Source organism: Mobula birostris, chromosome 7, assembly GCF_030028105.1.
Source record: "Mobula birostris isolate sMobBir1 chromosome 7, sMobBir1.hap1, whole genome shotgun sequence".
Classification (NCBI taxonomy): domain Eukaryota; kingdom Metazoa; phylum Chordata; class Chondrichthyes; order Myliobatiformes; family Myliobatidae; genus Mobula; species Mobula birostris.
Window position 1 is genome coordinate 21004169 of NC_092376.1, and position 27825 is coordinate 21031993.

The window sequence follows — 27825 nt, forward strand, 5'->3', positions numbered from 1 at the left end:
ACAAGGTTAATACCAAGCCTCCAGTAAAGTAGGGGTATAGTATCTTAGTGCATAACACTATTAAAATTAATGGCTACAAAGACAAGATCAAGATGAAAATGAGTACTGGCATGCATTGGTAGGAAAATTCAGATTCTGCCCAAAACGTTTTCAGTAAACTTTATAATGGCCTCATAGAAGGCCTTGGAAGGCTTTATCTAGAATACTTCACATATTGTTACTTCTCTTTTTTAATGATAATAGAATAAAATCCAGCTTAAAAACTCATTGGATAAAACAATTTAAAAGAATTGTTTGTTCCTCTGCAAGACCTTAAGAGCCAAGAGAGATTTGACAGGCATTTAAGGAATCAGACTGTGCCCTATAGACATACTGTATAAAAACGAGAAAATCTGCAGATGCTGCAAATGTAAAGCAACACACACAAAATGCTGGAGGAACTCAGCAGGCCAGGCAGCATTTATGAAAAATAAACAATTGACGTTTCGGGCCGAGACCCTTCATCAGACATACTGTAGAGACTGTTGAGAACTTGTAGTAACGCAAACCAGTATAGGTCAGTGAACACTGAAAGAATACCTACAATTGAGATTTTCTTTTCACTCTATATGAAATTAAGATACTCGTCATTGCCCCCAAACTCAGCTACATTCCATAGCCCTATTAAGCAACTGTGATCTCCCTCCTGGCACTTACCCTTGCAAGTAGAACAAGTGCTACACCTACCTCTACACCTCCTTCCTCACTACCATTCAGGACCCTAAACAGTCCTTCCAGGTGAGGCGACACATCACCTGTGAATCTGTTGGGGTCATTTACTGTGTTCCCGGTGCTCCCGGTGTAGCCTCCTATATCGGTGAGAACCAACATAGACTGGGAAACCACTTCACCAAGCATCTACACTCTACCCACCAGAAAAAGCGGGATCTCCCAGTGGCCACCCATTTTAATCCCACTTCCCATTCTGTTAAATCCATTCAGCCTCCTCCATTGTCATGATGAGGTCACACTTAGGTTGGAGGAACAACACATCATATTCCTTTAGGGTAGCCTCCAACCTGATGGTATGAACATCAGTTTCTCAAATTTCCGGTAATGCCCCCCACCCTTTCCCCACTTCACCATTTCCTATCCCCTTTTCCCTCTCTCACCTTATCTCCTTGCCCGCCTATTGCCTCCCTCTGGGGTTCCTCCCCCCTTTTTCATTCTTCCATGACCTTCTGTCTCTTTCACCAATCAATTTTATGGATTTTTACTTCATCCCTCCCCCTTCAGGTTTGACCTATCACTTAGTGTTTCTCTCTCCCTCCCCCCACTTTTTAAATCTACTCCTCAGCAATTTTTCTCCAGACCTGCCGAAAGGTTTTGACTCGAAATGTCAACTGTACTTCCCCCCCCCCCCCCCACCATAGATGCTGCCTGGCCTGCTGAGTTCCTCCAGCATTTTGTGTGTGTTGACCACAAAACTTTACTGTCTCAGAATAGGTAGATGAAGAACTGTTATGCAATTAGATATTAAACTGCTAGATCAAAGCAGTATTTATCAAAGATTTTATATGTCTTTCCCCAAGCACTACTTACACAAGATATTAAAACAAAGCCATACAAAATTCAAACAATGCTCAAGGCCTTTATGTTCTTTACTGAAAGTATTACCATGCAGTTCTTCTTTTCAATAAATCCACTGGCATTCCATCACTGTAATGTGGTGAGCCTGTTAGGGAAATATATGAATTAGAGAAAAGTACAGGAAGGCCATCACTGTGAATAAACTGCCACATGCACAATTCACAATTTTACTCCTTACTCTTGTAATTTATAATCCAAGTACATACCAGAACGAAATTCTCATCTCAGCTTCTTAGACCATATAGTCTGTTATTTCAAGCATTTTGATTAATGATATGCCCACATAACTGATTCTGCATTTAGTTATAAAAATAATCAATTATTCAAGATCATCTTCTGTGATATCGCCAAATATTAGAGGAAATGATAGCTACTTTATATGTTATCAGTTAACGGGTTGAAAATTACCATAGCCTCACTGGAACAAATTAGAAAATATCTGTGGAGAGTTACACTATTCCCTAGAGTATTATCAATTTCAAATATCTGTTCTACACACCCAGTTTGAAACTCTAGTCCGGCAGTCTGTGATCTGGCAACTCCTGTGGTCCAGCATGCTCTCTATAGATCTAATAATAATTAACTAACCTAGAAATTAGCCAAGATCATACTAACCTGTAGCTAATTAACTTCTTATTACAACCTTCGTAGTTTTAGCCAACAGCCATCTCGGCTGATCGCGTCTTTGAATTTTAGAAACTTTGGGTTACGCACAGTTCTCAGAAACCATACATAGACTGGTAAGTGACGAAACTTTGAAAAAAAAGAAGAACAATTCTGTTATGAGGGAGATGATGGGGAGGGGGTTGAAATTTCTGTGAATTGGCACATGTCAGTCTCTAAGATTGCAGTATGTTTCAAATTGTACCAACAAGGTTAACATGTTTGTCTTAATGGAACATAGAATTACCTTATGGTTAAAGTGCCCATCATTTATTACAAATATACAATATTTAGCGTACACTACATTAAAATGACTGTTTACAATGCAAGCTCATCTCCTTTACACTTATATCAAAAGCTGAAGTCTTGGTAGCCAATCACTTTGTATTTTTATGAGCAATTTTCATTTTGGTCCTGAACTAAATTCCCCGTTGTTTTTCTTTGTGCCTCAGCTGATGATCATGTGTCTTTTATGTGGTAATGCTCAGCTCTGTATGGTCTGGTGGGATTCACCAAGAAATACACAGCTACCGAACGTCCGTAGCCCTTCATACTGAAGGACATCGAATGTGCACGATATCTGGCAACAACCTTGTGGTAAAACACAAGAGATTCTGCAGTTGCTAGAAATCTTGAGCAACATACAAAATGTTGGAGGAACTCAGCAAGTCAAGTAGCATCAATGGAGGGGAATAAGCAGTTGATGTTTTGGGCCGAGACCCTCCATAAGGACTGGAAGAGAAGGAAGCAGAGCCCAGAATAAGAATGTGGAGGGCGAGGAAGGACTACAAGCTGCCACGTAATAGATGAGACCAGGTGAGGGAAGGGGATGAAGTAAAAAGCTAGAAAGGAATAGGTGGAAGACGTAAAGGGCTGAAGAAGGAGGTCTCTGATAGGAGTGGACCACGGGAGAAAGGGAAAGAGGAGGGGCACTAGAGGGAGGCAATGCACAGATGAGAAGAGAAGGGGTAACCAGAATGAGGAATGGAAAAGTGAGGAGGCAAGATTTATGGAAGTTGGAGAAATTGAAGTTCACACCTTCAGATTGGAGGCTATCCAAACAGAATGCGAGGTGAAGCTCGCCCAACCTGAATTTGGCCTCATCACGGCAATGGAGGAGGCCATTCAGACATGCCAGAATGGCAATGAGAAGGTGAATTGAAATGAGTGGCCACCAGGAGATCACGCCCTTTGCAGTGAACAGAGTGAAACTGCTAGACAAAACAATCCCCCAGTCTACAGCAACGTAGAGAAGGCCATACGGGGAGTACCGTATACAGATGATGATCACGACAAACCCGCAGGTAAAGTGCTACTTCACCTAGAAGCACTGCTTGGGGCCCTGACTGGTAATGAGGTAAGTGGTGTAAGGGCTGGTCATGCCTGCAGGGGTGATAATGGGGAGAGACGAGTTGGCAAAGCAGTCACTGAGAACAATCCCTATGGAAAACTTGGGTGGGGGGTGAGGGAAAGAGAAAGATGTGCTTACTGGTAGGATTTCGTCAGAGAAGGTGGAGTTATAGAGAATGATGTACTGGATACAGAGGTCTATAGTCATTCTTCGAAGGATGCTTAAATTTACACCTACTTTCTCAATCAATTCATTTTTTTAACCACCCTTCTACCAATGGTTTTACAAAATGAAACTGTCTATAAAAAGAAAACATTTCTGTTCCTGTTCAAGTGAATACAGAGGTACTAATCAAAACTGAATTTGTTTCACCTCATCTTCTACCTAGTGTCTGCCCTTACAGTCCCATATCCTAAACCTATTTATGACACTGGCAATATTACAAATAATTTTTTGCACTATATTTACAATGAAAATTAATTTATGAGTTTTATGCTCTGCAGTGGAATTCATCCCCAGTTCAGTGAGCAATATTATGATCTTTGTGATTTGCACAGATCAACAGAAAATAGTGTGTTTATTCTGAGTTTGTTGAGACTTTGCCTCCTAAGGGACCCAATACAAACACACGCAGGACACTCACATGCAAACACTCAAGGCTTTGGTTGTGCAGGACAAATTTTCCAAACTAATGGACGTTACTAGCTGATATCCAACATGGGTTTAATTCACGTTTATTAGATTTTGAACTGTATTGCAATAAACTTTCTTGGATCCCTGGTGAATGAGAAGGGAGCATGAGAAGAGATGTCAAACCCTGGGAATTTTTGGATCGTCAGATATTGGATTATAACTGCGAAACGAGGAGGGTTGGGCATGGGCTAGCAACCCCATCCCATAAAACACCAGAGCTACAGAAATGCCAATAGAAGCTCCAAAGATCTCATCCTTAGAAGGATCTTCACCTGGAAGACACCAGGGTGGAGGACTCTGGCAAGCTGCTGTTGGCAGCCTATACCTCAGTAAGAGTGACCGCCTTAAGTATAGGTTTCAATTGTACATTTAATGTCAGAGGAATGTATACAATATACATCTTGAAATTCTTTTTCTTCCAAACATTCACGAAAACAGAGTACCACCCCAAAAAATAAATGACAGTTAAATGTTAGAACCCCAAAGCTCCCCCTCCCATGCATAAGCAACAGCAAAGCAATAACCCCCGCCCCCCCATCAGCAAAAAAGCATCTGCACCCTCCGAGCACTCAAGCGTGCAGCAAAGCATCGATAAAGACAGAGATTTACAATACCCCCAAAGACTACTCGTTCACCCGGTAATTCAACATACCACAGGCTCTCCCTCTCTCTCTCTCTCCCCCTAATAAAGGAAAAAAGCAGTGTCCCCGTTTCACAGCAAGAGGGGAGACATAACAGAACAATTCGCTGATTTATAATGATAAAAGTCTGTTGTGTCACTTTTTCCGAGCTCTGTGCCCAAAGAACTCGGGTCTCTGGGCACACAGCCAGCTCCCTGCTTTCGATCTTCCATGTACTCTCACAACACATCAGGCAGCGGCACCGGCTTCAAATCAGCCTGTCTCCAGAGCCACGAAAATCCTGCACCATGAAGGCATGCTAGTCTTTCAGGCAGCGTCCTTGGCATATCGAAAAGTAAGGCCCTGAGAGCAGTCCCATTTCCACAAAGAACCACAAAGTATGAAAGATAATAAGATACTGGATTTTTACCCTACGCACTCTCTGATTCATATTACAGAATTCACATTTGAAATCTATGACTATATACATTAAAAAAAAAATCAATGATACCCAGATGATCAAAACCAAGATTTAACCCAAATCACTAGTTGGCCCTTGGCATACAATATAAACTTGCACATGCTACTATTTCAAGAGAAGCCCTTTACTTTGATTATGGCAACTTGCATTGATGGAGCAGCACAAGCAGAAACTCAGCAATAAGGTAAACACCAGTTTAAGGGTACGTGATGCCTCACTACACAGTTATTCTATATAACTTCAAGTTCCGTAAAGAAAGTACAGAGAGTGATGTCAAAATTCCATTCTTCCACATTGTTTTTGTCACTGGGTTTGGCTGGGGGAAAAAAGTACACATTCATAAGACCATAAGACAAAGGAGCAGAAGTCGGCCATTCGGCCCATCGAGTCTGCTCCGCCATTTTATCATGATCCGATCCATTCTCACATTTAGTCCCACTCCCCTGCCTTCTCACCATAACCTTTGATGCCCTGGCTACTCAGATATCTATCAATCTCTGCCTTAAATACACCCAATGACTTGGCCTTTACTGCTGCCCGTGACAACAAATTCCATAGATTCACCACCCTCTGACTAAAAAAATTTCTTCGCATCTCTATTCTAAATGGGCGCCCTTCAATCCTTAAGTCATGCCCTCTTGTACTAGACTCCCCCATCATGGGAAACAACTTTGCCACATCCACACTGTCCATGCCTTTCAACATTTGAAATGTTTCTATGAGGTCTCCCCTCATTCTTCTAAACTCCAAGGAATGCAGTCCAAAAGCGGACAAACGTTCCTCATATGTCAACCCTCTCATTCCCAGAATCATTCTAGTGAATCTTCTCTGTACCCTCTCCAACGTCAGCACATCCTTTCTTAAATAAAGAGACCAAAACTGCCCACAGTACTCCAAGTGAGGTCTCACCAGTGCCTTATACAGCCTCAACATCACATCCCTGCTCCTATACTCTATTCCTCTAGAAATGAATGCCAACATTGCATTTGCCTTCTTCACTACTGACTCAACCTGGAGGTTAACTTTAAGGGTATCCTGTACGAGGTATCCTGTACGAGGACTCCCAAGTCCCGTTGCATCTCAGAACTTTGAATTCTTTCCCCATTTAAATAATAGTCTGCCCATTTATTTTTTCTGCCAAAGTGCATAACCATACTTTCCAACATTGTACTTCATTTGCCACTTCTCTGCCCATTCTTCCAATCTATCCAAGTCTCTCTGCAGACTGTTTCCTCAGCACTACCGGCCCCTCCACCTATCTTCGTATCGTCAGCAAACTTAGTCACAAAGCCATCTATTCCATAATCCAAATTGTTGATGTACAATGTAAAAAGAAGCAGCCCCAACACGGACCCCTGTGGAACACCACTGGTAACCGGCAGCCAACCAGAATAGGATCCCTTTATTCCCACTCTCTGTTTCCTGCCAATCAGCCAACGCTCTATCCACGTATGTAACTTTCCCGTAATTCCATGGGCTCTTATCTTGTTAAGTAGCCTCATGTGTGGCACCTTGTCAAAGGCCTTCTGAAAATCCAAATATACAACATCCACTGCATCTCCCTTGTCTAGCCTATTGGTAATTTCCTCAAAAAATTGTAATAGGTTTGTCAGGCAGGATTTTCCTTTAAGGAATCCATGCTGAGTTCTGCCTATCTTGTCATATGCCTCCAGGCACTCTGTAACCTCATCCTTGTCAATCGACTCCAACAACTTCCCAACCACCAGTGTCAAGCTAACAAGTCTATAATTTCCTTCCTGCTTCCTCGCCCCCTTCTTAAATAGCGGAGTGACATTTGCAATCTTCCAGTCTTCCAGAACCATGCCAGAATCTATCGACTTTTGAAAGATCATCGCTAATGCCTCCGCAATCTCCACAGCTACTTCCTTCAGAACATGAGGGTGCATTCCATCTGGTCCGGGAGATTTATTTACCTTTAGACTATTCAGCTTCCTGAGTACTTTCTCTGTCGTAATTGTGACTGCACACACTTCTCTTCCCTGCCACCCTCGAGTGTCCGGTATACTGCTGATGTCTTCCTCAGTGAAGACTGATGCAAAATACTCGTTCAGTTCCTTTGCCATCTCCTTATCTCCCATTACAATTTCTCCAGCATCATTTTCTATCGGTCCTATATCTACTCTCACCTGTCTTTTACTCTTTATATACTTGAAAAAAGCTTTTAGTATCCTCTTTGATATTATTTGCTAGCTTCCTTTCATAGTTAATCTTTTCCCTCTTAATGACCTTCTTGGTTTCCTTTTGTAAGGTTTTAAAAACTTCCCAATCCTCTGTCTTCCCACTAATTTTTGCTTCCTTGTATGCCCTCTCCTTTGCTTTAACTTTGGCTGTGACTTCTCTTGTCAACCACGGTTGCATCCTTTTTCCACTCGAAAATTTCTTCTTTTTTGGAATATACCTGTCTTGCACCTTCCTCACTTCTCACATAAACTCCAGCCACTGCTGCTCTGCTGTCTTTCCCGCCAGTGTCCCTTTCCAGTCAACTTTGGCCAGTTTCTCTCTCATGCCACTGTAATTTCCTTTATTCCACTGAAATACCGACACATCAGATTTCGGCTTCTCATTGTGGCATTGCTTAAAGCATTTGAGTAAATTTAAGAGACTGCCATAGAGGCCAAGCCATTGGGTATATTTAAAGCAAAGGTTGATAGGTTCTTGATTAGTTAGGCCAAAAGATTATAGGGAAAATATAGGAGAATGAGAGTCGGGGGAACTAATAAATCAACTACGATGGAATGGAGGAACAAACTCCATGATGGAAGGGTACAGCAGACTTCACAGGCTGAATGGCCTAATTCTGCCCCTATGTTTTATGGTCTATGATTTAGCTTTGTGCATGGTCCTGCACTTAGCAATGTCCTTATTTAAATCACTCGTACTATAAAACTAAGAGTTTTTCCACAATGCCTCTCAAAACCACATATCCTCAGGTTTGCCCATCAATTTAATCTGGTCTACTTTCTACGAAATTTCAGTTTTCTGCATGATTATAATTGCTTTGACCACATCACCATTCCAAGCACATCATTTGGACACTTCTTGCACTGTACAGAGGCAACCTGTGAAGAAGCTTGTTCAGCCCAGTGATTCGTTTTGGCAGGAATTCAGTAACTGCTCCATCAATTGCACTCTGCCCCTGTAAGACTCGAATATTTCAATCACCCATCATTCTTCTAAGTTCCTATGGTTAAAGGGCTGACTTGCTTAACCTCTCTTCCTACATTAATTCTTTCATTCCAATAATCAACCAAGTGAACCTTCCCTGCACTGGCTCCATATCAATCCTTAACTGTGCAGACCAAAATTAAACGTGCGCTCAGAAGTCTGCATATGTTGCATCAAAACTTCCCTACTTTTATATTCATAGCACTAACAATGAAAGCCAATATTCTAACAGAAATACTCAAACAGCAAAACAGTACAACCGTAGCTGACAAGGGAGGTTGAAGCTAATGTAAAAGCAAAAGAGAGGGCATACATCACAAAAATTAGTGGGAAGACAGAGGATTGGGAAGTTTATAAAAACCTACAGAAAGCAACTTAAAGAATCATAAGGAGAGAAAAGATGAAATACGAAAGCAAGCTAGCAAACAATATCAAAATGGATAGTAAAAGTTTTTTCAAGTATGTAAAGAATAAAAGAGAGATGAGAGTGGATATGGAACTGCTAGGAAATTAGGCCAGAGAAGTAATAATGGGGGATAAGGAGATGGCAAATGAACTAAATGAGTACTTTGCATCAGTCTTCACCGTGAAGCCAGATGTTGAAGGGTATGAGGGAAGAGAATGAGTGTAGTTACTATTACAAGGGAGAAGGTGCTCAAAAAGCTGAAAGACCTATGGGTACTTAAGTCACCCGGACCAGATGAACTGCACTCCAAGGTTCTGAAAGAGGTAGCAGCAGAGATTGTGGAGGCAATAGCAGTGATCTTTCAAAAATCATTGGACTCTGGCATGGCACCAGAGGACTGGAAAATTGCAAATGTCATTCCACTCTTTAAGAAAGGAGGAAGGCAGCAGAAAGAAAATTATAGCCCAGTTAGCCTGACCTCAGTGGTTGGAAAGATATTGGAGTCAATTGTTAAGGATGAGGTTATGGAGTACTTGCAGACACAGGACAAGATAGGGCAAAGTCAGCATGGTTTCCTTAAGGGAAAATCTTGCCTGACAAACCTGTTAGAATTCTTTGAGTAGGATAGATAAAGGGGAGGCCGTGGATGTTATAATATTTGGACTTTCAGGAGGCCCTTGACAAGGTGCCACATATGAGGCTGCTTACCAAGTTAAGAGCCCATGGTATTATAGGAAAGTTACTGGCATGGTTAGAGCACTGCTGATTGGTAGGAGGCAGCGAGTGGGAATAAAAGGATCCTTTTCCTGTTGGTTTCCTGCGATTAGTGATGTTCCACAGGTGTCAGCGCTGGGACTGCTTTTTATGCTGTATATCAATGTTTCCGATGAAGAAATAGGTGGATTTGTTGTGAAGTTTGCGGATGATACGAAGATTGGTGGAGGGGCAGGTTGTGTTGCGGAAACAAGTAGACTGCAGAAGGACAAATTAGGAGAATGGGCAAGAAAGCGGTAAATGAAATAAAATGTTGGAAAATGCATGGTCATACACTTTTGTATAAGAAATAAATGTGCAAACTATTTTCTAAATGGGGAGAAAATCCAAAAATCTGAGATGCAAAGGGACTTGGGAGTCCTTGTGCAGAAAACTCTAAAGGTTAACTTGCAGGTGGAGTTCGTGATGAGGAAGGCAAATGCAATGTTAACATCTGTTTCAAGAGGTCCAGAGTACAAGAGCAGGGATGTGATGCTGAGGCTTTATAGGACAGAGGTGAGGCCTCACCTTGAGTATTGTGAACAGTTTTGGGCTCCTCATCCAAGAAAAGATGTGCTGGCATTGGAGAGGGTTCAGAGGAGGTTCACAAGGATAATTCCAGGAATGAAAGATTATCATACAAGGAACGTTTGAAAGCTTTGGGTCTATACTCACTGGGATTTAGAAGGATAAGGGGGGAATCTCATTGAAACTTTTTGAATGTAGAAAGGCCTAGACAGAGTAGACGTGGAAAGGATGTTTCCCCATAGAGGGCGAGTCTAGGACAAGAGGGCACAGCCTCAGGACGGAGGGGCATCCATTTAAAACAGAGATGTGGAAAAATTTCTTTAGCCAGAGGGTGGTGAATTTGTGGAACTTATTTCCACAGGCAGCTGTGGAGGCAGGTTGTTGGGTGTACTTAAAGCAGGCTTGATAGGTTCTTGATTGGACATGGCATTAGATGTTATGGGGAGACGGCTTTGAAGGCTGAAGGGGGGGGGAAAAAAAAGGATCAGCCATGGCAGAACAGTCAATGGGCCAAGTGGCCTAATTCTACTCCTATGTCTTATGGTCATCTCAAACACATGTTGTGACTACATACCGTGTTTCATATACTCTGAACTCAAGATCTCTCTGCACCATAGCATTTTATAGACTCATGTCATTTAAATAATAACTCTTCCTTCCTTCCAAAGTGAAGGACCTTATTTTCCCAGATTAGACTCCCTTTATCAATCCCTTCTCCATTTATTTAACCTACCTAGATCACTGTTCAGATTCTTCCCCTCATTTGGCTTCACCTATCACCTTCTAACTTTTCCTGCCAACCCCACCTTCTTATTTTGGTTTCCTCCCAGTCCTTTCATTCCTGAAAAAGGTTCTCTGCATGTAACATCGGCCCTTTATTCCTTTCCACAGATGCTATCTGATCTGCTGAGTCCCTCCAACATTTTGTGTTACTCTAGGTTTCCAGCAGAGGGAATTGTGTGTTGAAGATTTAAGGCACAATGTTCAATGCCTGCCACAAATTCCACTCATTCACCAACAATTCGTGTTCTTCTCCTTGCCAAATGCCTGAAATTCAAGCAGATGCTTCACGACATTTGGGCCCAGAAATGTTTTGGGATACATGCCCAAGTCACCAGATCTACTAATCATTGTGAGATTTGAACCCACAATTTTGTGGCTATGAGCAGGGTCACAACTGAAATTGTTTTTCTTGTGCTGGTGATATTGATGGTGCCAGTCCACTGGTACCTTGCTTAGCACTACTGTAGAGTGCTGACTCATAGCACTTATAGCCCATCAATTTGATCACTGTTATGCGGTCCCCTTGGCTTTAGAAATACATTTTTCTTAGGTCAAGCAGTGTGCAGTATGGTTCTGGAAGCCACTTGCAAATCCCTTCTCTCCACTGCGACAGCCCACACAACCAATTTCTCCCATTGTTTGGTGTGGAAGGTCTGCTTGTGAGGATTGGTGATGGGCAGGCCTAGGTGAGTAGCTTGGCCAGTCAGTAGGGAGTGTGCAGCTCAGGGCTAAATCCTGGCTGGTGCAGCGAGTGCACGTCATTGCCGCATGGGTTGACAGATTACCTGAATCATATTGTGTCTCTGTTTCTCCTGCTGGATGTGATAGAAGCTATCTCATCCTCTGTTTACCTGCAAACTTTTTCTTAAACCAGGGTGGGTGCATCTTAAATGAGAAGATATAGATTTAAAAGGGAACTAAGCCGCATTGTTTTCACATAGTGGGTGGTAGGTATATGGAATGAACTTGAAAGGAAGCTGCAGAGGTGAGTACAATTACAATAATTGAAAGACATATGGACACATACAAGGAGATATGAGCCAATTGCAAGCATATCAACCAGTTTGGATAGAAATCTTGGTCAGCATGGATCAGTTGGGCTGAAGGCCCTGTTTCAGTGCTGTATAACTATGACACAGTTCTCTCCAGCTCAGAGATTTGCATGCTACCACAGAGGCAATTCATTGCTGGCTCCATGCCATGTTCTTAGCATAGCAGTGCTGGCAATATTGCATCTGTATATTGCTACATTGACCCCTTTTAGCATTGTTTCCATTAGTGCTCTCATTACTAAGAATATATCCGAAGAACCAAGTGAAGTGCCAGGCATAGATCGTGGTTAGACACTTCAAGAGTACTGACCTAAATCTTAGTCACTCAACTACAAACAGTACTAAAGATAATTAGGTGCAATAAAAAATGAACTAAGACAAAGAAGTTGTGACCACTCTTGGGGGCCTGGAATCTTGCTTAAAAAAAAAGGTTGGCTTGCGAGTTTCAAAGTGTTTGATAAGACAGATGTTTCATATGTGGGACGGTTAATATTAAAACTTAACATAAGAACATAAGAAATAGGAGCAGGAGTAGGCCAAATAAAAGCTCCACTGAGGCTAAAATGCGGACTTGCATAAAATATTATTTATAAAATGGCCTTGCAATCTGATGTATTTTGCCACAACTTCTTGTTACTGGAAATAACTAGACAAACTAAATAGGTATGACACACAAGTCATCAATTTTTGACTGGGATACCATATTAAACAGTTTCACAGCAAACAAAGGCTAACATTTCAAGAATTAATGCATGGGTTGTGGCAAATAACCACTTAAGGCACAAAAGCTTATTAGGAAAATATGTTCTTTGCATGGTCAACCCAGAGGAAACTAAGCAAATATTTCCTATCTGTCAACAGAGTAACATAAAAGAAGGTTATCTGGCTGTTGAGTCCATGCTAGCCTGCAGCAATCATATCAATCCCATTCCCCTTGGTTTATTCTCCATATAGGCCTGCAAGTTATTCTCTCTCATGTGCTCATCAACTTCCACCCCTTTTATGTACTTTTTTACCACTCAACTATGCTATAGTTCACCTACCAGCACTTGTGGTAGCACTAGAATAACTGCAGAAGAAATTAAATAGATAGATAGACCGATAGCTACTTTATTTATCGCAAAGGAAGTTACAGTGTCACAGTAACATTACCAGTGCACAGATATACAAATATTAGAAAATAATAAAAAAGGTTACCTCAAACAGTCTAACAGGAGGGGTCATCACTTCCCCGGGTATAGGTTGACTCATTACAGAGCCTAATGACCAAGGGTAAGAATGATCTCGTATAGCGCTCTTTGGAGCAGCACAGTTGTCTCAGTCGATTACTAAAAGTGCTCCTCTGTTCAGCCAAGGTGGCATGCAGAGGGTGAGAAATATTGTCTAGAATTTTCTGTAGCATCCATTAATCTACCACAGCCTCCAGTGTGTCCAGTTTGACTCCTATAACAGAGCCAGCCTTTCTAATCAGTTTATTGAGCCTATAGGCATCACTTGTGTTAATGCCATTGCCCCAGCACACCACCACATAGAAGACTGTACTGGCAACAACAGACCAGAAGAACATGTGAAGGAGAGGCCTGCCTACTCCATCGGACCTCAGTCTTCTCAGGAAGTAGAGGTGACTCTGGCCCAGGATTAACCAGGATGTTACCTGGAATAGTGGGCTGGATATTCTGGAATTGTTCTCAATGGAGTGCAGGAGGCTAAGGGATGACTTGCATGGGCATTAGCCATCCCACCATAAAGGACATCTTCAAAAGAAAACAGCATCCATCATTAAGGACCCTCACCATAAAGGACACACCCTCTCCTCACTACCACCATCACAGAGGAGGTATAGGAGCCTGAAGATGTACACTCAATCAATGTTTCAGGAACAGCTTCTTCCCTTCCACCATCAGATTTCTGGATGATCCATGAACACTACCTCATCATTTTGCTCTGTTTTTCTCACCATTTTTATATATTTCTTATCGTAACTAATGCATTACACTATACTGCCGCTAAAAATAAATTTCACAACCTATGTCAGTGATAATAAACCTGATTCTGATTATAAGGCTTTATAAAATTATGCAAGACATACACAGAATAGACAGTTTCCACCATCAACCCCGACCCCCAAGTGTAGGGGAAACAAACTAAAGGATCTAGGTTTAAGGTGAGAGGAAAAGTACTTAAAGGAGATTGGAAGGGGAATTTTTTTCACAGAGGAAGTGTTACTCTGTACACCTATAGAGTTGTAGAACACTAGCACAGATATAGACCCTTCAGCCCATCAAGTTAAAGGGTGATGTGTATACAGAAGCTGCCAGAGGAGATGGCAGAGGCAGGTACAATTTACAGCATTTGAACAGGTACATGGGTAGGAACAGAATAGAGATAAAGGAGACAAATGCACGTAAATGGGATTAGTGTACACCTTGATAGGCATGGACAAGTTGGGCTGAAGGATCTGTTTCTATACTCTAGGACTAAATAGAACATAGTAAATCTTAAGAAATCACCTAAAAGAATATATTCAAGCAAAAGATCAATGGATTTTGGGTCTCAAGGCAGATTAATACAAAAAAGTAGCTCTGAGTCAAGAGACCCATGATTATCTCACTGAATAGCGGAGTAGGCACAAGATGCCAAATAGCCAAAGTCCTGCTTCTATTTCTGTTGTCCTTTTCTGAAATACTGAGAAGTCACTTGACTTTCTGTCAGAATATTCCACTTTCACTTTTATTTAGTAAAATATTGAGAGATACAGCGCAGAACAGACTCTTCCAGCCAACTGAGCCATGCCATCAGCAACTCACTGATTCAACTCTAGCCTAATCACAACAATTTACAACGACCAATTAACCTACTAAATGGTACGTCTTCGCTCTGTGGTAGGAAACTGGATGACCTAGAGGAAACTCATATGCACATGGGAAGAACGTACAAACTTTCTTACAGAGGACACCAGAATTGAACTCCAAACTCTGATGTCCCAAGCAGTTCAGCAGAAAAGTCACTAATTCCTCTGGTAAGTAAAATATATGCAATGAGCACCCTCGGGTCAAACTATTTTAACAATGCAAGCTATCCAAGTGACCCTTTTCATTTACTTTTAAAGAAAGATTAGCTTTATTTTTCTAAATGAGGTTAATGTGGAATGTCAGCTGGTTAACATGCTGCTTTTCAGATAGCTTCAAATATATAACTATAGGATGGTAAACAAAATACTCTGCAGATGCTGGGGTCAAAGCAACACTCACAACACGCTGGAGGAACTCAGCAGGTCCGGCCACGTTGACTGATCTTTTCCACGGATGCTGCCCGAGCTGCTGAGTTCCTCCACTGTGTTGTAAGTGTTGCTATAACTATAGGATGGTTCGTTAGGATGGTGGAGATTAGTTTCCAGGATTGAGAAATTCTGACAATTGTGTCACTTAGAGAAGAAATCCTGACAAGCGGCTATTGAAAACAGTGTGTCTTTCCACCTTAATATTTTCTTACCTTTCTGAAACATTTCTATACCATTTTCTGCAGCACTAACGGAAGAGTCCAGTGACAGAGGTACAGCTTTAACCAACGTTTAAGTTTCATAATTTCGAGAAACTGCCAACAAATGGGAGCAAAGAAATCAACATTCTGCAACTGCATTCTGTTACCAATTCCCATTCTGAAAACAGTAGGAAACAAATTTAATTTGCACACTGCATAGCCACAAAATACAACATAGAAATCAGTAACTCAACCAGTCTGTGCTAATTCATTCAAGTCTTTCTCATTCCAACTCAAAATATCACTAAGGCTAGGTAGTTTTGCAGTTCAATGCATCATTACAGAGCAACAATGAACAGTGTTACTATAATATCGAACTATGTCGGAAGATAATAGAATAAAAGACAGACATATCATGATTAAACTCTGAGCTGCTCTGGTCAAACCACATTACTGCTATATTAGTTAAACATTGGTAGCAGCGCAGAAAATTTATCTAAGATCCTCAGTGAAAAATTTCCAGCTCACCTGTCCAAAATTTGCAATACCTTATGTAATACCCCTGGTTTAAGACCACACTTTATTTCATTTTACTTTCAGATTTTCTCAAAATGCAATGTGTTCCTTTAATTATATTATACAATTGAGTAATTCAGTTAATTGATAAGTTAGGCTTGTTGAATTAGCAAACAGGATTTGTCTTGAATAACATTTGGCCAATAAGATGCCCCGGAACATTCTAGAAGGATTGAGGGTAGCAATTTTCTGGAGACAGCTGAAGGAAGGAGAGACACAAAAGAATGGAGATGGATAACAAACATGAATGAATTACATGGTATACTGTTCACAGAACACATTTGGAATAACAGATAATGCTGTTGGAAATCCTCATGCAAACAACGGTCTCACGGAGAATGTACAGACAACTTTTAATTAGCTAGTTATCACATGATTATGGAGAAAGTTTGACACCCTGTCCTTGGATGTTGCACAGATACTTATTTATGCTTCACTTGGACTGTATTTTCAGGCAGAACTGTTCGGTATCGTGAGTAAACTTTATTCTGGTCACCGAATTATAGGAAGGATGTCAATAAAATTGAGAGAGTTGCCTGGGTTTCATCTCTTAAGTTACAGAGAAAGGTTGAACAAGTTAGGTCTTTATTCTTTGGCGTGTAGAAGATTGAGGGGAGACTTGATAGAGGTGTTTAAAATTATGAGGGGGATTGATAGAGTTGACATGGTTAGACTTTTTCCATTGAGAGTGGGGAAGATTCAAACAAGAGGGCATGGGTTGAGAATTAGAGGACAAAAGTTTAGAGGTAACATGAGGGGGAACTTCTTTATTCAGAGAGTGGTAGCTCTGTGGAATGAGCTTCCAGCAGAAGTGGTTGAGGCAGGTTCTATGTTGTCATTTAAAGTTAAATTGGATAGACATATGGACAGGAAAGGAATGGAGAGTTATGGGCTGAGTGCAGGTCGGTGGGAATAGGATAGGGTAAGAATTTGGCACGGACTAGAAGAGCCGAGATGGCCTGTTTCCGTGCTGTAATTGTTATATGGTTATAAACAAAGGAGGCAAACTGGATTGACTACACAACAAGCTCCAACAATCATGTGCACATTAATGTGTTCATATTGGTGTGAGTTAAATTATTAATTCCAGGTGAATGGTAAACTTGCGTGGGTGTGTCAGTGTTCATACAAGTGATAGCCTCATTTTCTCTTAAAGTGACATTCAAATTTGTGTTTTTTACTCTAGACATGTTTATTTATTGGAAATGATCTTCACATCCTCAAGTGCATGGAGTAAAGCCAGATCTAACATACAGAGAGGCTTTGAGGAAAGAGAAGCAGAATAAACAGTGTAAAGACAGTAAGGTAGAAGGGCTGAAATGTGTGTACCTCAATGCAAGAAGCATCAGGAACAAAGGTGATGAACTGAGAGCTTGGATACATACATGGAATTATGATGTAGTGGCCATTACAGAGACTTGGCTGGCACCAGGGCAGGAATGGATTCTCAATATTCCTGGATTTCAGTGCTTTAAAAGGGATAGAGAGGGAGGAAAAAGGGGAGGAGGGGTGGCATTACTGGTCAGGGATACTATTACAGCTACAGAAAGGGTGGGTAATGTAGCAGGATCCTCTTTTGAGTCAGTATGGGTGGAAGTCAGGAACAGGAAGGGAGCAGTTACTCTACTGGGGGTATTCTATAGGCCCCCTGGTAGCAGCAGAGATACAGAGGAGCAGATTGGGAGGCAGATTTTGGAAAGGTGCAAAAATAACAGGGTGACTTTAACTTCCCTAATATTGATTGGCACCTGATTAGTTCCAAGGGTTTAGATGGGGCAGAATTTGTTAAGTGTGTCCAGGATGGATTCCTGTATGTGGACAGGCCGACCAGGGGGAATGCCATACTAGATCTAGTACTAGGTAATGGACCGGGTCAAGTCACAGATCTCGCAGTGGGTGAGCATCTGGGGGACAGTGACCACCGCTCCCTGGCCTTTATAATTATCATGGAAAAGGATAGAATCAAAGAGGACAGGAAAATTTTTAATTGGGGAAAGGCAAATTATGAGGCTATAAGGCTAGAGCTTGCGGGTGTGAATTGGGATGATGTTTTTGCAGGGAAATGTACTATGGACATGTGGTCGATGTTTAGAGATCTCTTGCGGGATGTAAGGGATAAATTTGTCCCGGTGAGGAAGATAAAGAATGGTAGGGTGAAGGAACCATGGGTGACAAGTGAGGTGTAAAATCCAGTCAGGTGGAAGAAGGCAGCATACATGAGGTTTAGGAAGCAAGGATCAGATGGGTCTATTGAGGAATATAGGGAAGCAAGAAAGGAGCTTAAGAAGGGGCTTTGAAGAGCAAGAAGGGGGCATGAGAAGGCCTTGGCGAGTAGGGTAAAGGAAAACCCCAAGGCATTCTTCAATTATGTGAAGAAAAAAAGGATGACAGGAGTGAAGGTAGGACCGATTAGAGATAAAGGTGGGAAGATGTGCCTGGAAGCTGTGGAAGTGAGCGAGGTCCTCAATGAATACTTCTCTTCGGTATTCACCAATGAGAGGGAACTTGATGATGGTGAGGACAATATGAGTGAGGTTGATGTTCTGGAGCATGCTGATATTAAGGGAGAGGAGGTGTTGGAGTTGTTAAAATACATTAGGACAGATAAGTCCCCGGGGCCTGGCGGAATATTCCCCCGGCTGCTCCACGAGGCGAGAGAAGAGATTGCTGAGCCTCTGGCTAGGATCTTTATGTCCTCGTTGTCCACGGGAATGGTACCGGAGGATTGGAGGGAGGCGAATGTTGTTCCCTTGTTCAAAAAAGGTAGTAGGGATAGTCCGGGTAATTATAGACCAGTGAACCTTACGTCTGTGGTGGGAAAGCTGTTGGAAAAGATTCTTAGAGATAGGATCTGTGGGCATTTAGAGAATCATGGTCTGATCAGGGACAGTCAGCATGGGTTTGTGAAGGGCAGATCGTGTCTAACAAGCCTGATAGAGTTCTTTGAGGAGGTGACCAAGCATATAGATGAGGGTAGTGCAGTGGATGTGATCTATATGGATTTTAGTAAGGCATTTGACAAGGTTCCACATGGTAGGCTTATTCAGAAAGTTAGAAGACATGGGATCCAGGGAAGTTTGGCCAGGTGGATTCAGAATTGGCTTGCCTGCAGAAGGCAGAGGGTGGTGGTGGAGGGAGTACATTCAGATTGGAGGATTGTGACTAGTGGTGTCCCACAAGGATCTGTTCTGGGACCTCTACTTTTCGTGATTTTTATTAACGACCTGGATGTGGGGGTAGAAGGGTGGGTTGGCAAGTTTGCAGACGACACAAAGGTTAGTGGTGTTGTAGATAGTGTAGAGGATTGTCAAAGATTGCAGAGAGACATTGATAGGATGCAGAAGTGGGCTGAGAAGTGGCAGATGGAGTTCAACCCGGAGAAGTGTGAGGTGGTACACTTTGGAAGGACAAACTCCAAGGCAGAGTACAAAGTAAATGGCAGGATACTTGGTAGTGTGGAGGAGCAGAGGGGTCTCGGGGTACATGTCCACAGATCCCTGAAAGTTGCCTCACAGGTGGATAGGGTAGATAAGAAAGCTTATGGGGTGTTAGCTTTCATAAGTCGAGGGATAGAGTTTAAGAGTCGCGATGTAATGATGCAGCTCTATAAAACTCTGGTTAGGCCACACTTGGAGTATTGCGTCCAGTTCTGGTCACCTCACTATAGGATGGATGTGGAAGCATTGGAAAGGGTACAGAGGAGATTTACCAGGATGCTGCCTACTTTAGAAAGTATGCATTATGATCAGAGATTAAGGGAGCTAGGGCTTTACTCTTTGGAGAGGAAGAGGATGAGAGGAGACATGATAGAGGCGTACAAGATAATAAGAGGAATAGATAGAGTGGATAGCCAGCGCCTCTTCCCCAGGGCACCACTGCTCAATACAAGAGGACATGGCTTTAAGGTAAGGGGTGGGAAGTTCAAGGGGGATATTAGAGGAAGGTTTTTTACTCAGAGAGTGGTTGGTGTGTGGAATGCACTGCCTGAGTCAGTGGTGGAGGCAGATACACTAGTGAAGTTTAAGAGACTACTAGACAGGTATATGGAGGAATCTAAGGTGGGGGCTTATATGGGAGGCAGGGTTTGAGGGTCGGCACAACATTGTGGGCCAAAGGGCCTGTACTGTGCTGTACTATTCTATGTTCTATGTCCCATGCGTGGTACAGTTATGTTTCTGTTAGGTTGAATTCACAGTAATAGCTAACTCATTATGAGCCAACGGTGAGAAGGTTACACTTATTTTTGAACAGTGGCCTTCAGGTTCTTAATTTTGCCACGAGACAAGGCTATAAAAGTGGATTAGTTGGTAGAGAAGGTTGTATTGAATGCTTGCCTATAGTGGTAGGAGTGCTGAGTAGAAGTGAAAGGAAGTCATGCTGCAGTTAGGTAAAACTTCACTCAGAGCACACTTGTATAGAGTTCTGGTCACCTCATTATAGAAAGGCTGTGGAGATTGTGGAAAAAGAGCAGAAGAGGTTTACAAGGATGCTGCCTGGATTAGAGGGTATGAGCTAAAAGGACAGGTTCGTCAAACTTAGGTTGCTCTCCCTAGAATGTTGACTGAGAGGAGATTTGATAGATGCTCTCATTTAAAATTATGAGGCACAGATAAGGCAGTCAAATCTGCTCCCCAGGGTAAAAATGTCAAACAACAGCAGACATGTTTTTACGATGGGGGGGGGGGGGGGGAGTTTAAAGGTAACGTGAGGAGCAAAGTTTTTGCATGTGTTTTTCTTTTACACAGAGTAGTAGGTGTCTGGAATAGGTTACCTGAGGTAGTAGTGAAATCATGCAGTTTGGTGAATTTAAGATATTTTTAGATGGACACATGAATGTGAAGGAAATGGAGGGATTGGATATAGAGAGGATGTTTGGTATAAATTAGCATCGAGATCAGCAAAAACATTGTGAGCTGAGCTGCCTGTCCAGTGCTGTACTGTTCTACTTTAAAACATCCTCCCTAAATCCACCATCAACATCTTTTATATCAGCAGCACATTACATTGACAAAAAAAGCTTAACTGTACATTTAAAGGCTTCATCATCATCTTCCTCATCTTCTCTAACTTAAAACTAACTTGCTTTCTCTCTTCCTCAGTTCTGATAAAAGGTCTTCCACCTGAAATGGAGGTAACTGTTTCTCTTTCCACAGATGCTGCTGGACCTGGTGAGTTTTTCTACCATTTTCTAATTTTATTTCAGGTTTAAAGTATCCGCAATTTTTTTTTTTGGATTTCTATTTTCCCTTTATAATCTTGTATGTTGAGTCTCCTCTCACTCAACACCTGAAGTTACAAGCCTACCCTGAACAAGCGTTTTCATATCTCTCCATTCCAGATAAAAGTTCAGTAAACAAACATCAACATTGCTAGTACAGCTGCAGCCCACAACTCCAACAAGCTGGGTTCAATCCCAACATCTGGTGCTGCCTATTCAGAGTGTCGATGTTCCTACTGTAACTGCTTGAGTTAGTGGGTGCTTGGGAAAAGTAACTGCTTTTGAATCTGGTGGTCCTAGCATGGATGCTTTGTAGCCTCCTCTCTGAATGCAGTTCTAAAAAGCTTTAATTGCTGTTTTCCTATCTAATAGAATCTTCTGAATCTGAAGAATTTTGGAAAATTAAGCAAGAAACTCCAGAATGAATGAAGGCTACTTTACAATTCCATTATCTTCCAAGGAAGAACATAAAACAGTTGCCCTGTTTGCACCATCTGATATGGGATAACTCAGCTAGGAAGCACATTATCCTTATTCCCAAGCACCAACTTTCTTGCGACCATAAAGTTGAAGGTATACAAATGCCTCCTAATTGCTTTTTGAGAGCTCAGCCCAAGGCAGATATCTTTGCTTTAAATGGCAATATAGAAGCACTTACGGTTATTAGAGATAAACCAAAGTGCTTCAATTTAATCACCGCAAGAATATAACTGAAATCAGTACAGGTTAGTAAGTTAATTGAGTATGTGGGTGTTATTGGGAGGCACAGACTCGTTGGGCTGGAAGAGACTATTACCATGTTGCATCTCTAAATAAAAATAAAATACTATAAATAAAAGACTGTGCAAGACAGCAGGACACCTCAGATACATGTCATTTGTGACCTGCAACTTTAGTTGATTACAGTATACTGTATGAAACAGAATCACAACCAGTTTCTAACTTATAACAAAATCCACATATCTATTCATTCAAAACAAGATAGACTGGCATGACTTTAAAACGTTATTGCCAAGCTATCACAGAATACCTTACTAAGAATGCACTGAAATTCCACCATTTGAAATTCCGCTCTTTGTTGAGACAACAATTAGTGGAATTTGAAATTCAGCGTTTGTTGAGGCAACAACTGGAATACCGTAGTTCTGAGCAGATTTCAAAGCAACAGATTAAGACAATGAGGGAAAAAAAAGGTCTTTGAGCTTGAATAAAGCAACACACATCAAAGTTGCTGGTGAACGCAACAGGCCAGGCAGCATCTCTAGGAAGAGGTACAGTCGACGTTTCAGGCCGAGACCCTTCGTCAGGACTAACTGAAGGAAGAGTGAGTAAGGGATTTGAAAGTTGGAGGGGGAGGGGGAGATCCAAAATGATAGAAGACAGGAGGGGGAGGGATGGAGCCAAGAGCTGGACAGGAGATTGGCAGAAGGGGATACGAGAGGATCATGGGACAGGAGGTCCGGGAAGAAAGACGGGGGGGGGACCCAGAGGATGGGCAAGAGGTATATTCAGAGGGACAGAGGGAGAAAAAGGAGAGTGAGAGAAGGAATGTGTGCATAAAAATAAGTAACAGAAGGGGTACGAGGGGGAGGTGGGGCCTAGCGGAAGTTAGAGAAGTCGATGTTCATGCCATCAGGTTGGAGGCTACCCAGACGGAATATAAGGTGTTGTTCCTCCAACCTGAGTGTGGCTTCATCTTTACAGTAGAGGAGGCCGTGGATAGACATGTCAGAATGGGAATGGGATGTGGAGTTAAAATGTGTGGCCACTGGGAGATCCTGCTTTCTCTGGCGCACAGAGCGTAGATGTTCAGCAAAGCGGTCTCCCAGTCTGCGTCGGGTCTCGCCAATATATAAAAGGCCACATCGGGAGTACCGGACACAGTATATCACCCCCGTCGACTCACAGGTGAAGTGTTGCCTCACCTGGAAGGACTGTTTGGGGCCCTGAATGGTGGTAAGGGAGGAAGTGTAAGGGCATGTGTAGCACTTGTTCCGCTTACACGGATAAGTACCAGGAGGGAGATCAGTGGGGAGGGATGGGGGGGGAACGAATGGACAAGCGAGTTGTGTAGGGAGTGATCCCTGCGGAATGCAGAGAGAGGGGGGGGGAGGGAAAGATGGCATGAACATCGACCTCTCTAACTTCCGCTAGGCCCCACCTCCCCCTCGCACCCCATCTGTTACTTATTTTTATGCACACATTCTTTCTCTCACTCTCCTTTTTCTTTCTGTCCCTCTGAATATACCTCTTGCCCATCCTCTGGGTCCCCCCCCCGTCTTTCTTCCCGGACCTCCTGTCCCATGATCCTCTCGTATCCCTTTTGCCAATCACCTGTCCAGCTCTTGGCTCCATCCCTCCCCCTCCTGTCTTCTCCTATCATTTTGGATCTCCCCCTCCCCCTCCAACTTTCAAATCCCTTACTCACTCTTCCTTCAGTTAGTCCTGACGAAGGGTCTCGGCCTGAAACGTTGACTGTACCTCTTCCTAGAGATGCTGCCTGGCCTGCTGCGTTCACCAGCAACTTTGATGTGTATTGCTTGAATTTCCAGCATCTGCAGAATTCCTGTTGTTTGAGCTTGAATGTTAACTTCTCTTTCATAGATGCTGGCTGACCTGTTGAGCATTTCTGGCATTTTCTGTTCTTGCTTTGTATTATTCCCATCTATTATTGAAGTGTTTTAAATATAGAGGACAAATACAGTTCACAAGACTGCACTTTTAAGATGTATTTAATTTCATTTGATGAAAGAACATTTTTCTATGTGATAGTAAGATATGAATGTTACTGCATCCCTTCTTCAATTGAAATAATTTACTGACAAATTACAAAAATTTTGAAGAATATATTACATTCCACTATTTTGGTAACAAACACCATCCACGTGATACTGTTGATCTTTTGAGTTGCAATACCGATGGTGTCACGTTAATGATAATATTTAATATCTGATTCTATTTAGTGAAATATCATGGAATAGGCCCTCTGGCCCTTTGAGCTATGCCACCCCGATTAACTCTAACCTAGTCATAGGACAATTTACAATAATCAATTAGGTCTTAGCCCGAAACATCAACTGTGTTTTTTCCTATGGATGCTGTCTGGCCTGCTGCGTTCCGCCAGCATTTTGTGTGTGCTACCCAGTAGATCTTTGGACTGTGAGAGGAAACTGGAGGACCTGGAGAAAACCCACGCATTCCTCAGGGAGGACATAGAGACTCCTTACAGAATGGCACCGGAATTGAACACTGAACTCCGGAACACCTCAAGCTGTAACAGGGTCGCACTAACCACTGTACTACAGTGGCATCTATGGTTAATTTTCAAACATAGCCACTTCGAAAGAGGAAGTGTCTGTAATTATAACAACAAATGTATGAAAATATTTCTATGGGCTCTGGTCATCTATTTTTAACATTTTTTAAATTCATGTTTGTTTTACACACCTTTTGACTGACTCTTGTGTTATCAACTGCAATCATAAAAGTAGTTTAGCATATTAAACAAATATGTTAGACATATTAAAAAACTGACACTGTTAAGCTTATTTTTAAACTGTCAGGATTTGGAGAATAGTTGTAATTGTTCAAGTTATGATTAGTTTCTCAGTTTATTAGACCATAACCTCCTTGCAGAAAAGCACTTTCAGTCAACAAGGTAAAAGCCCTTCATCTTATACTGCTTTAAGTTGAAGTTAAGATAAACTTTAATTTATTTCCAATTGTTGATTTTGTTCAAATTCTTTGGTGCCCTACAGAGATTTGAATTACACAATGTAAATAATAGATTCATAGGAATTTCAGTATTCAATACATTTTAATTTAATCAAAGTAAAACAACTACAAGATCAGAGTAAAAAAAACAAACTATTCATATGGAACCCTTAATAACCTAAATCCTCAACAAGTGTCAAAGAATCATATATAAAGTGTTAATTGCAGAGAAAGGGTAATAAGATAGTATTTTAAATGAAATGGACAAATTGCAAGGTGTCTTACACAGCAAGTTTTTTTTTGACATTCAGTGTACCTAGAATGAGCCACCAGAGGAAGTGGTCAGCGTGAGTACAACTGCAACGTTTAAGAGGCAGATACATGAAGGGCTCTGGGCTGAATGTGGCAACTGGGATTAACAGGGAGGCTGCTGTGGTCAAAATGGATCAGTTGGGCCGAAAAGCCTGTTTATGTGCTGTATTACTCTGTGACCCTATGACTCAATCATCTTGCAGGACATTGACCCAAAGCAGTATAACATTGCACAGGTAGTTATAGTACTAGTCTGACTTGCATTATAAACAGTGCACTATTATTAAATAAGTACAATAAACAGCTAGGAATCTAATCTCTTGATCAATAGTTGAAGTCTGAATCTATTGGAGGAGCAAGGGGTCATTTAAACAGCATACTCCTTTAAGAACGTAATTGTTAAACCCTGATTTTCAACTTGTAGCTGTACTGAAGTTTTTTTACTGGTTTTGAGTCAGACCAAAAAAAAATATTTAAACGAGACTACTTTCAGAACATCTTTAATGAATAGAACACAGAACAGTTCCACACGGTACAGACCTTTCAGCCCACAATTTTGCGCCAACCATCTAACCTACTCCAGGATCAATCTAATCCTTCCCTCCCACACAGCCATCCCTTTTTCTTTCATTCACGTGCCTTTCTAAGTGTCTCTTAAAAGTTCCTAATGTATCTGTCTCTACCACACCCCGGCAATGCATTCCACACACCAACCAATCTCCGACAAGAAACTTTCATCCAATTATCTTAAGATTATGCCCTCTTATATTAGCCATTTCCGCCTTGGGGATAAAAGTGCTGGCAAGTCCACTCTATCCATACCTTTTACAAACTCAATCAAATCACCTCTTCACTCCAAAGAGAAAAGCCCCATCTTGCTCAACCTTTCCTCATGAAACATGCTCTCCAATCCAGGCAGCATCCTAGTAATTCTCCTCTGCATGCTCTCTAAAGCTTCTACATACATTTACAAAATAAAATTTGGTGACAATAACATTAATACTCTCAAAATCCATTGTACAAAATAATGAGTACCCAATTAAGGTGAAAGTATATTTCAAAGACTTCTCTTCAGTGCAACAAAGAACCTTTTGTTACTGTTTACTATTAAAACACGTTACTTGTTAAAAAATGAAAACCAAAACATTACCATCACATGCCACAGCACCATGACCTTTCTTTTCTATCACAAAGACAACGAAATCTGCAGATGCTGCAGATCCAAAGCAACACATGCAACATGCCAGGCAGCATCCATTGGGGGAGGGGGGGGGACAGCAACTCAGACCATGAGAGGCCTGCATTTTCACGCCTTACAAGGCGCAGCATCCATGGAAAAGAGTAAACACAAGGAATTCTGCAGATGCTGGAAATTCAAGCAACACACATCAAAGTTGCTGGTGAACGCAGCAGGCCAGGCAGCATTTCTAGGGAGAGGTACAGTCGACGTTTCGGGACGAGACCCTTCATCAGGACTAACTGAAGGAAGAGCTAGTAAGGAAGACCTTTTCCTTCTCCCTGGACCTCCTGCCCCATGATCCTCTCATATCCCTTTTGCCAATCACCTGTCCAGCTCTTGGCTCCATCCCTCCCCCTCCTGTCTTCTCCTATCATTTTGGATCTCCCCCTCCCCCTCTCAAATCTCCTACTAGCTTTTCCTTCAGTTAGTTCTGACGAAGGGTCTCGGCCCAAAACGTCGACTGTACCTCTTCCCAGAGATGCTGCCTGGCCTGCTGCGTTCACCAGCAACTTTGATGTGTGTTGATGGAAAAGAGTAAACAGGCGATATTTCAGGCCAAGACCCTTCTGTCCTAAAGAAGGGTCTCAGCCTGAAACATCGGCAGTTTACTCTTTTCCATAGATGCTGCCTGACCTGCTAAGTTCCTCCAGCATTTTGTGTGTAGCTTTCTTTTCTATGTTTCCTGACACATACATGCAAACCATCAATTTTGACATTGAATTTGCTGTCAGACTATGCCCTAAAAAAAGTTTCACAAATGGCTGATTTAAAATGTATAACTCTACAGCAGGGGTTCCCAAACTATTTTTATATATGTCATGGAGCCTTACCATTAACCCAAGGGTCTGTGGACCATAAGACATAGGAGCAGAATTAGGCCATTCGGCCTGAATCTGCACTGCCATTTCATCATGGCTGATCCCAAAGAACCATAGAAACTACAGCACAGAAACAGGCCTTTTGGCCCTTCTTGGCTGTGCCGAACCATTTTCTGCCGAGTCCCACTGACCTGCACACGGACCATATCCCTCCATACACCTCCCATCCATGTATCTGCCCAATTTAGTCTTAAATGTTAAAAAAGAACCCTCATTTACCACCTCGTCTGGCAGCTCATTCCATACTTCCACCACTCTCTGT

The 27825-nt window shown here is 42.0% G+C and overlaps 1 protein-coding gene across 4 annotated transcripts in view; it reads right to left on the reverse strand.

The window, feature by feature from the left end:
* nipa2 (NIPA magnesium transporter 2) overlaps positions 1 to 27825 on the reverse strand; it is a 61102-nt gene that overhangs the window by 27080 nt on the left and 6197 nt on the right. For 3 of the 4 annotated variants that reach the window (XM_072262720.1, XM_072262719.1, XM_072262717.1), the window contains exon 2: positions 1657 to 1714. The gene's annotated coding sequence lies outside the window, so the exon portion shown is untranslated. Of the gene's footprint in view, positions 1 to 1656; positions 1715 to 2244; positions 2383 to 27825 lie in introns of all 4 variants that reach the window. The other variant, XM_072262718.1, reaches the window with a different exon arrangement.